The 13,956-nt window shown below is 36.4% G+C and overlaps 1 protein-coding gene across 2 annotated transcripts in view; it reads left to right on the top strand.

Moving 5' to 3' along the window:
* Positions 1-13,481, top strand: part of PRR16 (proline rich 16) — a 141,420-nt gene extending 127,939 nt beyond the window's left edge. For both annotated transcript variants that reach the window (XR_005704416.1, XM_040090149.1), the window contains exon 3: positions 11,777-13,481. The gene's annotated coding sequence lies outside the window, so the exon portion shown is untranslated. The remainder of the gene's footprint in view (positions 1-11,776) is intronic.
* The last annotated feature ends 475 nt before the right edge of the window (positions 13,482-13,956 follow it).

Here is a 13,956-nt window from a genome sequence, read left to right as displayed (position 1 = left end):
GTAGTGAAAGTAAACATGAACATTGTATTTGTATGGCCAAAATGAAAAACCAAAACCTGTCATTCCTTTCAGCGTTTAGATATTCTATATGACACAAATCCAATTGTTTTTCATTCACTCATAAATAAAGCATGGGACAGATGTGCTAGGTTTACAAATTGCTGGAGGAGATGTTGTTTATAGACTGCCTTTCTTTTGCCCTCTGTTGCTAGAGATAAGAGAAATCCAAATTGACTTGCTTCCTCTGCCTGAGGCATTTTAAACTCACAGCTTCCCTGTGTCTGAAGCGTGCTCTGTGTTTCTGTATGTAGCAGTATGGCTTCAGCTGCTTATGGCTGCTCTGAGATTTTGGTAGAGGAAGATGCTGCAAAAGAAAAGAGAGTACTGGGGTGATGGTTGGATTTTGGAAAAGCAGTGTAAGTATCATACTGAAAGGATAGAGTATCTGTTTTCTCATCAGTTGTACCCTATGCCTGAAGGATGGAGTGAATTTCTCTTTTGCAGCCTCCGAAAAGCACACCCTCTTCTGTGTGTCCAACAGTTATGTCCACACTGCCAAGGGCACTCATTTTGGGGCATCACTTCGAAAGCCTCCCCATTAGCCACAGTTTCCCATCAGATCTCCTTCAGACCCTGAGCTGCTGCTTCCTCAAACGTGATCACCAGGCAGGTCATGCTTTGTCACAGCTTTCCTGCATTCTCAACAACAATAAACAGCAAGTGAAAACCTCATCAAATTCTGTCACTGTGTCCTTCCTGCTACAGTCTCACACCAGAAGCTGACTTCTCACATACTACAGAGGAGGCGAAGTCTTCTGACTCTAACTAGTCTCCCCACAACCTTTAAGTGAAGCCATATTCTCTTGTGGATGAGTGGAGTTACCTGACACTCATTGCAGCAACAAAGGCAGCTGAGCATCTTTCCAGTCTTTCTCTCCTGGAGTAAGTTTAGGCATTCCCTAAAATAATCTAAAATTTGGTTCTCAAAGTAAAATAATTTCACTTATCCTGAGACTTTTAATAGAAGATTTCAGAAGGACGTAGCTAGCAATTTAGTGTTCAGCACACACTCTGTGTTGGTGGGAGGAGTGGTAAGGCTTCACTCAAAATGGAGTCTGGTGGTGGTGTGGAAAAAGGATTTTCAGAAATGAGCTGTCAGCTTTTCATTTGTCCCTTACATATTTTACAGTTTTGTTGAAGTTTTTGTTACATCATCATTGAGCTTTCAGTTGATTGCTGAATTACCGTTGAGACTAGTGCAGTGGTTAATATGCTCACATGCCAGGAGTTTCTTGTGTTTCTTCCTGTTTTTCTATTTCCTTGTTTCCTTACTGGAAAATTACTATGGCACAGGTAAAACAGTTTGCAAAAGTAAATCTAGCATCTTTACTTTTGGTGATGCTTACAAATGGATGTCTTTTTTTATCCAGGGACTGTATTTTGAAAGTTCAGTATTTCTTTGTGAACAATAACTCTGTCATTCCAATTATTGATACAGATGATTCAGGTTCCGGGACATATTTGTGGCTACAAAATATAAGGATTGGACATAAAAGCAACTATTCCAGTTTTCTTCACTTAAAAGTTATTGTATGCTCCTACTTAATGCTCTTTTAGGAATTAAGAGTTAGGAGGTGCTTTGGTAACTTTAGAAAGGGGAAGTTATAGTGAGGAATAATAATATTTTTCAATATTAATGGTGAAGAAAGTTTAGTCAGGCCAAAGCTACATCTTCTCATTGAGTTTTCAGAAGAAACACCAAGCAATTTTATTTTTCATTACTATTTTAATCAGGTAAGAATGCCTAGTAAATCACTTCCCCTCTCCATTTTGCTGTCCAAAACACAATTCTTTGCACATGTACATGCACACACACAGGCGCGCATGGACACACAAAAGCTAACAAAAACCCCCAAAAACAAAGCCCACCACCAAACCAAACCAGACTGCATTATGACTGGAATAGAGGGGATTATCCAAATTATGGATTCAGCAGTCTTTCCTTCCTCTTTTGCTCCTGTCACATGGTATGTAACACATAAAACAATGTTATATCACACCTACATAATAGAGTTCTGGAAGTTCATTTCTAGGATTGGTCAAAATAAATTAAAAGGCATAGTTCTGAATGCCTGAGAATTTAAATACTTGTATTTATGATAAACTGTTATTTCTGCCTTTTTGATGTCAGTTGCATATGTTTTGTTGTGTTTGAGTGGTGGGTAAGAAAACTAATAAGTAGATTTTAAGAGAGGTTGCACAGGACCATCTTTTATTTTATAAACAGGTATTTGCAAGAGCTGTTGAAACAAAAGTTGACCCCTGAAAGGGAAAGTTTCATTGAATCACTGTGTATTTGCAAAAGTTTGTAATGGTCTTAATGAAACCAGGCAGAAACACCAATTAATGTGGAGGTTTCAGTATTTATTCTTTTTCTGTGGGAGGGAGAGATTAGGAGAAAAAAACAAAACAGGCTTAAGCTTAAAAATAAACAAAAATAGTTTTATTAACACACGCTAAAGGAATGAAAAAAAAGTTGAACTAAAACTAAAACAGAATGATATTTTAAAACACCCTTCTCTCCCCTTACAAACTATTAATTTTCTTATTAAACAACATAGAAAGGCACAACTTGTGATTTTCAGTCAGTTTCACTATTTAGACATAATCACTCATTAGTTTAGGAGAAGAGTCTCTCTATGTTTTTTGGGGGTTTGTTTGTTTGTTTGTTTGTTTGGTTTGGTTTGGTTTGATTTTTATGAAGTTTTTTGCCACAAGACAAAATAGTCCAGTGCTCCCAATGTCACACATCTGCTGCCGCCCGGAGTTTTCGCAGGCTGTGATGTTCTATTAGCCTCTCAGTGTATCTGGGGTACCATTTATGAATACCTCTTTTAGTCTAAAATCATCTTGGTCTCAAAGGCTGAGACCTCCTTTTAACCCAGTAGTGGGGGTTTTAAAGTTCTCAATTAAATCTCCATTACATCAGTCCTCAAATTGATTAGAATGAGCATTCTACCTAATAACACTAAGATGCTGCAAAGAACAGTCCATTTCTCCATAGTTTACCTTAGAGAAGTCCTGTTAAAAATGTCCACTTCTTCAATCCTATTCCAATATTATTAGTTCTTTCACTTCTAATCTAACTGACTTCATTCAGTGTCTGTTCTACATGCCCTCTGGTTTTTTTCTTCTTTCTCTAAAGGAAGAGTCATGCTTTAAAAGTTCTGTGTTGTTAGGAAAGGGTTAAATCTGCCCGGGCCTGCAGTGGCCATGTGCAAGCCCCGGGCTGCATGAGGCTGAAGAAAATGCAGAGCTGTGCTGATGGAGGAAGCTGGTAGATGTCCTTTTCTCCACCCCTCGGTCTCATCCAGTGCGGCTCAGTTCGGAGCTACCACAAGTCTGTAAAAGGGCTCAGCCCAGGCCCGTGCGGGCAGCAGCTCTCGGAGGCCCGGCTGAGCCCGGCCTGGCAGCCCAGAGGAGCAGCAGGGCCCGACCCAGATCTGCCCGCCACCTACGATGATACCTCATGGCTGATTCCGAAGCGAGAGAGAGACTGATCTGCTGCAGACTAGTTTTAAATGTCCTTTACAAAGTTACATTGACATCCTTATTGGTCAAACTAGCTGCCAATATCTTGGTTAGCTTTTTAATAGGTCCCTATTGTCCCCCCTAAAACCACTCCATGGTCCTGGCAGGGAAAAACATTTCACATTTCTCTATAACCAGAAAACAAAACTGTGCCAACTCATGATAATGTTATAAATTCCTGTATTTATGTTTATAATCCTGAAAGCACATACATCCTAGTAGAGTCATCAAAAATAATAGCTCTTTCCAAGGTTAACATTCCCAGAAAATACATGATGTTTTCCATAAGGAGTCTTTCAAATGTCTTCAATGTAAATGTCATGCCAGGTCATGCATATTTGCTGCTGAAAGCACAACACATTATGAAGATGCCAAATAATATCCTGATTTTTTTTCACCCTCCAATTTAAAAATATATTCAGTCTCTGTTGTGGTTTATATTCAGTTTCTTCCTTATACCATGATTTCCTTGGGAGCTCAAGAAAGTAACTGGTTAAGTCTTGGTAAATGAATATGTAAAACCTTTAGTATTTTTATTTCACAATGCAGAAAGGCTCAAGTAGTTGATGGAACCCTTTCTGTTCTGCCTTGTGCTTGAAAAGGGCTGTGTTTAGGTGGGTGGGAAGATTTCCAATAGGCTGTTGAAGAATGAGAACTTGCAGTAAACTCTGTACGTTGGTCTCAGGCAATGTATAGAGTTGCATTTAAAGATTTCTGCCCAAGATTCAGTTCTACTCTGCTCAATAATTGCTAGTAGCTAAAAATTCCTGGAAACGAAGACAGCATCTCAATGTCCAGCAACATCACAGAAATCTGTTTTAAAGAATAGAATTGAATTTGAGTATTTTGACTAACCAGAATAATAATGAATAGTAATAATAATGATTCATTGTGCGCCTTTAGTCACATTGGCATGTTTAGGGAGAACATGATAATGTAATTTCAGTAATCTCCATATATCTGCTGTCAGTGAAATTAATACTTGTTTGGCAAAATATTTGTGCCAAATGATAAAGGAAAAAATAAATCCTGTAAAGTACATGGTAATGAACTCTAGTGAGTGGTTAGCTAGAATCACAAATGATTTCATCCGTCAACAGACAAACTGCCTAAAAAATGTATCAATGAATTTATGGATTTTTTTTTTTTTTCTGATATCTTCTAAGTCCTTTTGGCTTGCAAAGTAGGCCTAATCCTACAAGGCTGATGGATTGCTTGAGTAATTTGAAATAGATGAAAGATCAGTAAATGTCAAGGGGGGGGGGGGGGGAGGCAGAAATATTGGTAGTTACATTGTGTCCTACATGTCTCTTTTCACCCATATAGTTGATGGTTTCTTTGAGAAATGAGGAGGTGGAGGGCTGCCAGCTCACTTATCATCTATCCTTCTTAGCTTCAGGCTGAATGAGAAAAGGTTACACCTGTCAGCTGGAAAATATACTCTGGGGAGAATGATTTTCAAACCCTTTACAGGTCACTTTAAGACAGGTAATTATATAAAAACCTCTAAACTACAAAAATGATTTTTTTTTTTTTTTAATAATAGGAGATGCAAGTCTTTTAAAGCATTTAACTACTCTGTGTGAATTTTCAGTTGTAATGATTTTAATGTCCCTTTCACTGACTGATAAAAGTTTTTTTCCTTTGTCATGCAGATTATGCTGTATACCATAGTAATTTATTTTTATTCATTGAGTGTAGGTTCACAGGGATATTTATTATCATCCTGTTTTCTGTTATATATTCAGGTCCAGAAACTGACTGTTTAAAAAGTACACCACAGGAAATCTGATATTTAAAGAAGAAAAAACTGACTTACATACAGGGGTACAGGGTGCTTGGTGTCTTTTCTTTCATGTCAGACCTTCCATCTTTTTACTTTCTGCCAAGAACTGGAAGGTAATGATGACAAGGTCCTCAGATTAATTAAAGAGGTAATAGGTGCAGCACTGATAATGAACTTCCCAGTACTAGATACTAGATGTGACATATTTTGGCAGTAATTCCAAATGCAAACCTGCTTCATCCTTGATCTTTTTTGTTTCAATATTTACTTACTCTGATATTGCCCATGTTAAACTATGTAAATAAACTTTGTAACCAACTTCCCAAGTGTTCTACTAGCTATATATCACTAATAATTAGAAATAAAATGCTGCGTCTCTTTCTTTTACTAATCCTTGTTCTACCTCTAACTGACACAGATGTGCATTCACACTGATCAAAGAAATTTGCTTTGACTCAGCATGCAAAGGTGGGCAAAAATAAGGGCAGAAAGATGAAAATAGTATCACGTATTAGCTAACTCTTATATTTTAAAAATGCAGTAAGAATGAATAGATCTCCCTGGACCATAGGAGATTCCCTCGGATCATCTCAGATACACAGCTTTAATTTGGGAAAGCAGCAGTACACCTCACGTTTAGATAGATATTAATCTGCATCATTCCATGCTCAGGGAAGAATACTGAAGAAACAAGTTGTTGTTCTGCACTAGCAGTGTAGGGTTTAATTAGTTTCACATGTGTAGCCGAACCTCAACAAGCATCAAAACTATATTTTCGTGTGTGTGTTTTGGCTTGTAGATTGAATATTTCAGAGTATTTACTTCTGAAAATAAAACAAAATCTGTAGAGCCTGAAAAGGCTAGAGTGAAATAAAATGCTAGCTTGTAACATATTGATTAAAATTATTGCTTGGATTTAAAAAAAAAAAAAAGAAATCTGCAACCAAACCAAAAAGGTAGCCAAATTTTCTTTTACAGAATGAAGTGCCTCATATGCAAGACTGACTTTATGGTTTGATTATTGTCTACTGGGCACATGGTACAAATTATTTCATAAACCTTCATGTAGCAATGCTCAAGTACTTTTCATATTCAACAAACTAAACAATTGATATCTCCTGCTGAAGAACCACCCCCAGACATTAAAGTGTTTGTCCGTTCATAGTAATTACCATAGTATCATTAGGCTGTATGTCACAGTGGTCTTGCTCGGAGCAGTGGCTCCTTCCACCCCAGGCTAGCTCTGACACTGCAATCAGTTGGGGAACACTCCTTTGGATTTTGGGCACCAGAGGAGCAGCAAAGGGTTTTTTTCCCTTATCATGGGAGAGACCTCGCTGAAGATGAAGGGAGGAATCGGACTCAGTTGGAGGGCAAAGTCCAAGGTGTTTATTCAGTCCCACGCAGGGACATCCAAACGTTAGAGAATCTCTACTGCCCAGCGGCCCAGGGCGATGAGCTCAGAGATTAAATGCAGGGGAGGGACTAAGGGAGGAGACAAACCAACATCCAATGAGGGACAAGTTGGGAGTTGAACAGGGTTGGAGAGACATTCAAAGAAACCAATGAGAACATAAAGGGAGGAACCTCCTCAGCTGCTGCCCTATCAGTCGATGCCCTTACTCGAGCTTTCTAGAAGCTGTGAGGAACAATTGAATGACAGGCAGGGCCCGTAGGATGAATCTGGGAGGATTGACAGGGAAGGGGGGCAGGGACAAACCTTGGAACATAATATTTCTCAGGAAAACAGGGGAGTGCAGAACAAACCATTATAACAAAAATAAATAATATAAAATACAATATGAAAATAAATAACAAAGAGCACAACAGATGTATCTCTTAGGGATGAAACTAAGCTGAAGTATGAGTGCTTCTGTATAAAGGGACCCGCCCAGTGTAATTCTCACTTGGGTTGCTGCTGTTGGCACAATTGCAGTGGTCTCTTGAGCCATGGCTGTGGATGTGATTTGCAAACTACAGCTGAACTGGCTGCAGTCTTCTAGATATTGTCCAAGATTTGTCCTGCATCTATCCCAAAGGAGTAGAAGAGAGAATTAATAGGTCTATATGTACATTATATGTATACACATACATGACACATAAATAATGCATAAATAAACATATAAATATTTATATTTACAAATTGACATATATATTCTATTACAAAAATTGCTAAACAATCATTTATGTGTATTTAAACTTGCTTTTTAAGCAAAGCTACATCAGAAGCCTGTCTGCAAATAAATAATGGGACAACCTATAGCTTCTTAATTTGAAATTAATTGTATAGCTTAAATTTTATATTCTAGTACAAAGAAGAAGCTGGTTTCATCTTTCTGATGATTTCTTGTTTTTTTAATGCATGTTAGTTAAATACAACTCTGCATGTTACGATTTTTTGAGAAAATTATTTTTCGGGACCTGTTAAATATGTATCTGAGAGACAAAATTAATCAAAACCACCCTTCTAGAAATATTTATGAGTACTTTTCTCCTGAAAAATGTATCATAACATATCCAAAAAGTAATGAGAAAATAAATAAGCTTCCCAGGACTGTATTCACACTTGGCATAACCAAGTCTATACATTATGATACTGCCAACACAGTTTTCTAACACCTAGGGGACCAAAAAGGCAAATGAAAAGAACATCAGGTAAAGAAAAATAACCTGATAAAAATGTTTCTAAAATTTTAAAACATTGTATTGTATTGTCACTGCCAAAAGTATGTCTGAGGGAATCTAAAAATGCTAATTTAGATATGGTTTCTGTGCTCCTGTACATACTACTCTTCTTATAAATTTATGTATTCTTCTTTTTAAAGGTTATGTGCTTCTGACCAGTGAACAAGACTGCTAGGTTTTCCCAGGATACATCATTAGGTCTTTTCCCAGTGCCATTCTTTTCCCTATTAGCTTTTTTTTTGGTTGGATTTTTGTCATTTTTTGCATTCATCATGGAAACTCTTAATGTAAGTTACTGACTCCTATGATATCAAGATATCTGGCACCTGTCACCTGGTAACTTTGTTTGCTTAGATATCAGCTATATTGGAAACCAGTGGAATCAACAAAAACACAACACCACCCCCCCAAACAACAACAACAACAACAAAATTTAAAAAACAACCAAAAAAAAGGCTTGATTGCATATTGTAGGTCCTACATATTACTCCTCTCAAATCTAAACTATTTGGGACTTGACTGGGACAAGCACCACATTAATTTGGCAAGCATTTCATTAGTAACAAGCAGGAGATTTTATGAGTTTCATATATTGATAAGCACATTGTCTCTGACACTGATTCCATGCTTCTCACTGTAAAAAATTACAGTGGCTCTCAGAGTTTATCTTCTGATGGTCTTCATTTTTTTGTGCAAGCAAAGATATTTTTTTTTTTTTTCTTTATGAACTTCTGTTGTACTCCTAAATATGTGAGTATAACTAATAGCTTGGCATATGCTCTGACTTGCAGTGTACTTAAAACACATAATAACATATGTTCAAATTGTACTGTCTGGAATAAAATAGCCCAAATAATGAAGATTTTTTTTTAAGCTACTCTTTCAGGTGCTTTTACCAGACTTTAAATGATGCGGAAATCACATGGCTTAGTATAAATCTAGTAAATCTCCCTTTCTCAATGGACATGAAGTACATTTCCTAGTTGCAAGGCCCAGCATAGAAACCTTCACTAAAAGTATTCCTTTCTGTGATCATTGGCATCATGACTACATATATCACTTCAAAGTTGATAATGTCTTCTCTATAATTTTCTTGGTGTCTTCCCATCATGCCACTGCATTTATTGGTCTTTATTTAAAGACCAATAAGTGCAGTGATTTCTCTGTATCTGAGAATGGGGTAGCCATTTCATGGGTCTGGTCCTTACCATTTTTTATCCACAGGGTTCCACATAGCAATTTGTCCAGAGACAATATGGTCATGGCCATGCTGAGAAGGAGGATGTCCCTACAGATGGGACTAGACTCACTTTTAGTTCTTAAGAAGACTGTGACAAACAGAACAAACCAGAAGGACATAGATGGTTTTCAGGTAATACATGCAGAGAAGTTAAATTTATTTTTATTGCAGAAGAGTTTATCTAGTTTTGAATGGGGAGAACACAAACAATGGTTTCTTTGATTCTCTGACTTTTGGGACTAAATACTGATGCTGTAGAAGGAAGAGAATGACATGGTGATGCTGCCCAAGTACTGAAAAGGAGAATGGACCTGAATGAACAAAATGGTTTCTTGTAAATTTTCTGAGACCTAGCTCCCTAATAATGACTTTAATGTCAGGGGGTTTTAACTATGAGGTTATTGACAAGGCATGATGTAACAAAATTATTTTCTAATGATTAATTAAATCTACAGTATTGAATGTACAGCCTTGCTGTCATAAACAGTACAGACTCTAAAAACTGGACAGTTCAGGATAGGATTCTATAAATACTAGGCTTTTTTTCTTCAGTGACTGGTCCTTTATTTCTTGCTGTTCACTTCTCCATGTGTACAATAATGGCTTGCAATTATGGATTTTGGGGAGAGGTTGCAAGAAGAGCAGCTGTTTTTTTAATGCAGGCATTGCTACCTAATGAATTTTCCACTGAGCAAGTTTAACCGTAATTTTTAATTTGACCATATTCTTTATTAATGCTTTATTTTAGCTCAGTTATTGTAGAGCAAAAAAGGCAGTCTTTTCTTCCTTGTATAATGTTGATGAAATGAAGGTGGATGTCCCATGGTTGCTTGGAATGAATTGAATTGTGTGGGTTGACAACTCATTGAGAGAGACGATGGAGAAATTGAAGTATACTTGATAAATCCCTTCCTATTTTTATTAAAATTCATCCTGGATTTGGTTGGGATAGAGTGAGTTTTCTTCTTAGTAGCGTTTTGGATTTACAGTGAGAATAATGTTGATTAACACACTGGTGTTTCAGTTGTTGCTAGGTAGTGCATACCCTAAATCGAGGACTTTTCAGCTTCCTCTCCTTTGCCAGTGAGGTAGTGCATAAGAAGCCGTGAGGGAGCAAAATCAGGAGACATGGCCCAAACTGGCTAAAGGGATATTCTATGCCATAAATTCATGTCCAATAAGCTGGGGGGAGTTGGGTGCTATCATTATTTTAAATATGTTATACATATTCATCTTGTTCCTGAGAATTAAGCTGCATTCAAGGGAAATGCTATCTTTTTTTAGTGATTTTTGAGGTAATAACATACAGGAATCATTAGCCCAAATGTAATTGAAGCCTGAAACTGATATCTGAGAAAATGTTGTGGTTTTAGTGATATGAAGACTGTCTTCAGTTTAAAAGTAAGCTCCTAATAGTTGTTTTGAACACTCTTCTTTTTCATTAAAAATTGTGAGTCAAACCCTGAATAGCTGGCTAAGAAATCAGCTTCCTGCTAAGCCCGTGGCATCATATATTTGTTATACCATGTTTCCTAGACTGTTGTGTTACACTGGGCCACTCTTAACAATTCTGACTTTTGAATGTTAAATAAGTTTCCCTAAATATTTTATCTTTTTATTTAGTGCTGGGGCGGAGCAGGGCGGGGGTGTGCTAAAAGGGTTTACATTGCACCAAATTCAGATTCCCTTTTTTTTTCTGACGGTGAAATTCTGTCCTAATCCTTTACAATCTTTATCAACTTAAATCATTTGAGTAAGAAATAAGAAGAAATGTGTATGAGGTGCTAGATTCACAAAACTAAGGCAAAGAAGTGATTTTCCTCATCACTGATGTACCTCTTGGTGTAAATCACTGAAACTGCATGAGGAAGTTGTTATTCTTTTCCTCAGGAGGTGTGAATTTAATCCTTTAATCCAAATTAATGTCCTAGCTACCAACAGGTAAGTACTCTAAGATCTCTCTTTTTGATACTGCTGCTTTAGCTTGCGAAATATATAAAGCTGGAAAACTCAGTAAGTCAGTGAACCTCAGCATTAGTTTGCAGCATTATTAGTGTATTAGACAAATTAAGATAATTTCATAAAAAGGAATGTGAAAGACTCAAATCAGAATTTTATATAATATTTTACTGACAAGAAAACTTACTTGTCAGATGAGGAACACCTGCCTGCTGAGTTCACTTTCTATTTAATTTATGAACAAGTATAAGAGTCTGGATTTCACAGGGAATATAAATAATGTTATTTCAAAGACACCATTGAAGTTAAACCCATTAAACTGATTTACCCCAGCAGAAAACCAAGGTTTTACACAAAATGAAGTGCAACTATAAAAGATCAAGTTTCAAAATACCATTTTTAAACTTCTGCTTACATTAAAAATTGAATGATAATTCAAAATTATGTTTTGTTTGTTAGTTTGTGTATTTAAAGTAACATTTTTTATAACTTTGCCCTTCTTTTCTTTTTAACAGCACCTTCAGGCTTGAAGGAATATCTATATTTGGAGGCACGTCAATTTAATTTGCATAACAGATTCATCATTGTGACTTCTTGCAGGCCAGATTTGAGAAGTAACCAGGAAACCTGACCCTTAGTGGAGAATGGAAAAACCATTGAAGTCAGAGCACAACTGATCACTAGTGTAATCTGCATGGAATCATCTTTCTCAGATCTGACAGCTACAAGCTGAGTCCTGGCAAAAGCCACAGCCTTAAATTCCATTTAGTGGGAAAGAAGGATAAGAGAACTCAATGTCTTGCCCCGTTGCAGAAACTGCTGTCTCCAAGCCTGACACCTGGGTTCTGTGCTGAGTCGCCAGAGTACCAAACAGCAAGTCTTTTATAGGTACAGCCAGCATCAACAAATATTTCAATATGTAGCCAAAAGGAGAAACTAACATCTTACATAATTTCAGAAAAAAGAAACATTCATTGTAACAGAGGAATGTTACACTCTGTGGGGAAGAAAACCTCTGTCATCCCTTGTACATATTCAAAGCCATACAGAAACAGGGCATAAGTGAAGTTCAGTCACTTAAAAGGATGCTGACTCCTGTCCTTCACCCAACTTTGAGGAAATCCCACTCTTAGAGATTGCATCTCGATGCACTTCTATTACTTGCACTGTCATTTCCATTCAGGGTAATGATGTGTGCCACCATTTGCACAGACGGCCCCAGGAGATTTTGACCACAACAAGCTATACTTTACCAGGGCTCCAAAAGGAATTAAAAAGTTAGAACTGAAGAAAGACATTTATGCTCTCTTTCACTATGGGGATCTCTTCACAGAAAGGACTATGGTCCTTTCTTAGGATGAAATAAATACATGCATATACATACATATAGACATATGTATATATATGAAAAGCAGCAACATGATAAGGTGTATTTTAAAAGGGGATATAATCTTTTTTAATAGCATCCTTTTTTTATTTTAAAACATATTAACAGCCGATAAATTTAGCATATTGAATCATACATCAAAAAAACGTTCCTACTAAACATTGACAGTTAGTCCCAGTTACTGCTGAAGAAGGAATTTGTAATATGTACTTGACACAAAATTTTTCTAACCATTTGTCTATACTTCATGGAGAAATCTAACAGACAAGCAACATTTTCAGTTTATTTTTCTAAATAAATATGTTGTTTGTATTATTTGCAGTCACTCATTTGGGCTGGTTTTCATTATCTCCAAAAGTGATTTAAAGACAGAACCAAAACACAGGGATTGCTTGTTCTTGTTAAGCTGTAATAATTTGCTGAATGAAAGCTTTAATATAAATACTGTAATTTGTAAAATGATGAAGTATATTTATATAGGCAAATATGTATGGAAAACAAAAGGAGGTATTTTAACTCTTAATTTCAGAACATAGTTTATTTTAATATCCACAGGAAGAAATAAATATATAATGGGATAGGGTTTTTATTATAATTGAGTTTTAGTAAGTGAAAATTTGGATGTTTAAGAATGAAATGAATGTAGTAAAATAATGGTAGTTTCCCATATTATACAAAGACCTTTTGCCAGCTGTCTCATTTTACTCGAAAACTGGTTTAGTCATGCGAGGGTTGGGTTTTTCTGGGGTGTATGTGTGCTGAGGTTTTTGTTTGGTGTTTTGTTTGTTTTGGTATACTGACAAGACCATGAATTTGATACTATTTGCTGATAATTTGAAAAGCTACAGAATAAAAGATTGTTTCTTAGAACAATCTATAGTTTGCAGTTAAGAACAGTCATTGTCATCCATCTAATGCAGTGTTATGTTGTAGTTATGGAACATTTCAATGATAGAGCTGTTTTGAATAAAAATGTTTTTTCCTTTTTTTTCTTAGTCCATTAGCCTATTTTTAATTTGAAAAGTAATGCATTTGTTTCCCAGTTCACTTAAATCATTAGTCTTAAATCCGTTTATATGTATCTGATTTATAAAGCTGAATAGACTTTTCTTTCAGTTCATTGTTTTATGGAAGCATTTAAGTGCTCACTAACAGAAGAAATACCTTTCAACATCAAAAATTAATTTTAAAACCCTGTGCGTTAACTTTGTGAAGGGCAGATATCTTAAAAATGTGTTGCTCTGCTCTAATGTGCTAACAAGTGTTATGCGCGTATGTTTGTGTGTGTGTGTGTGCACGCATGGCACC

Source organism: Hirundo rustica, chromosome Z, assembly GCF_015227805.2.
Source record: "Hirundo rustica isolate bHirRus1 chromosome Z, bHirRus1.pri.v3, whole genome shotgun sequence".
NCBI classification, from domain to species: Eukaryota; Metazoa; Chordata; class Aves; order Passeriformes; family Hirundinidae; genus Hirundo; species Hirundo rustica.
Note: the sequence above shows the minus strand (reverse complement) of the source record. Positions and strands in the feature narration are given on the sequence as shown.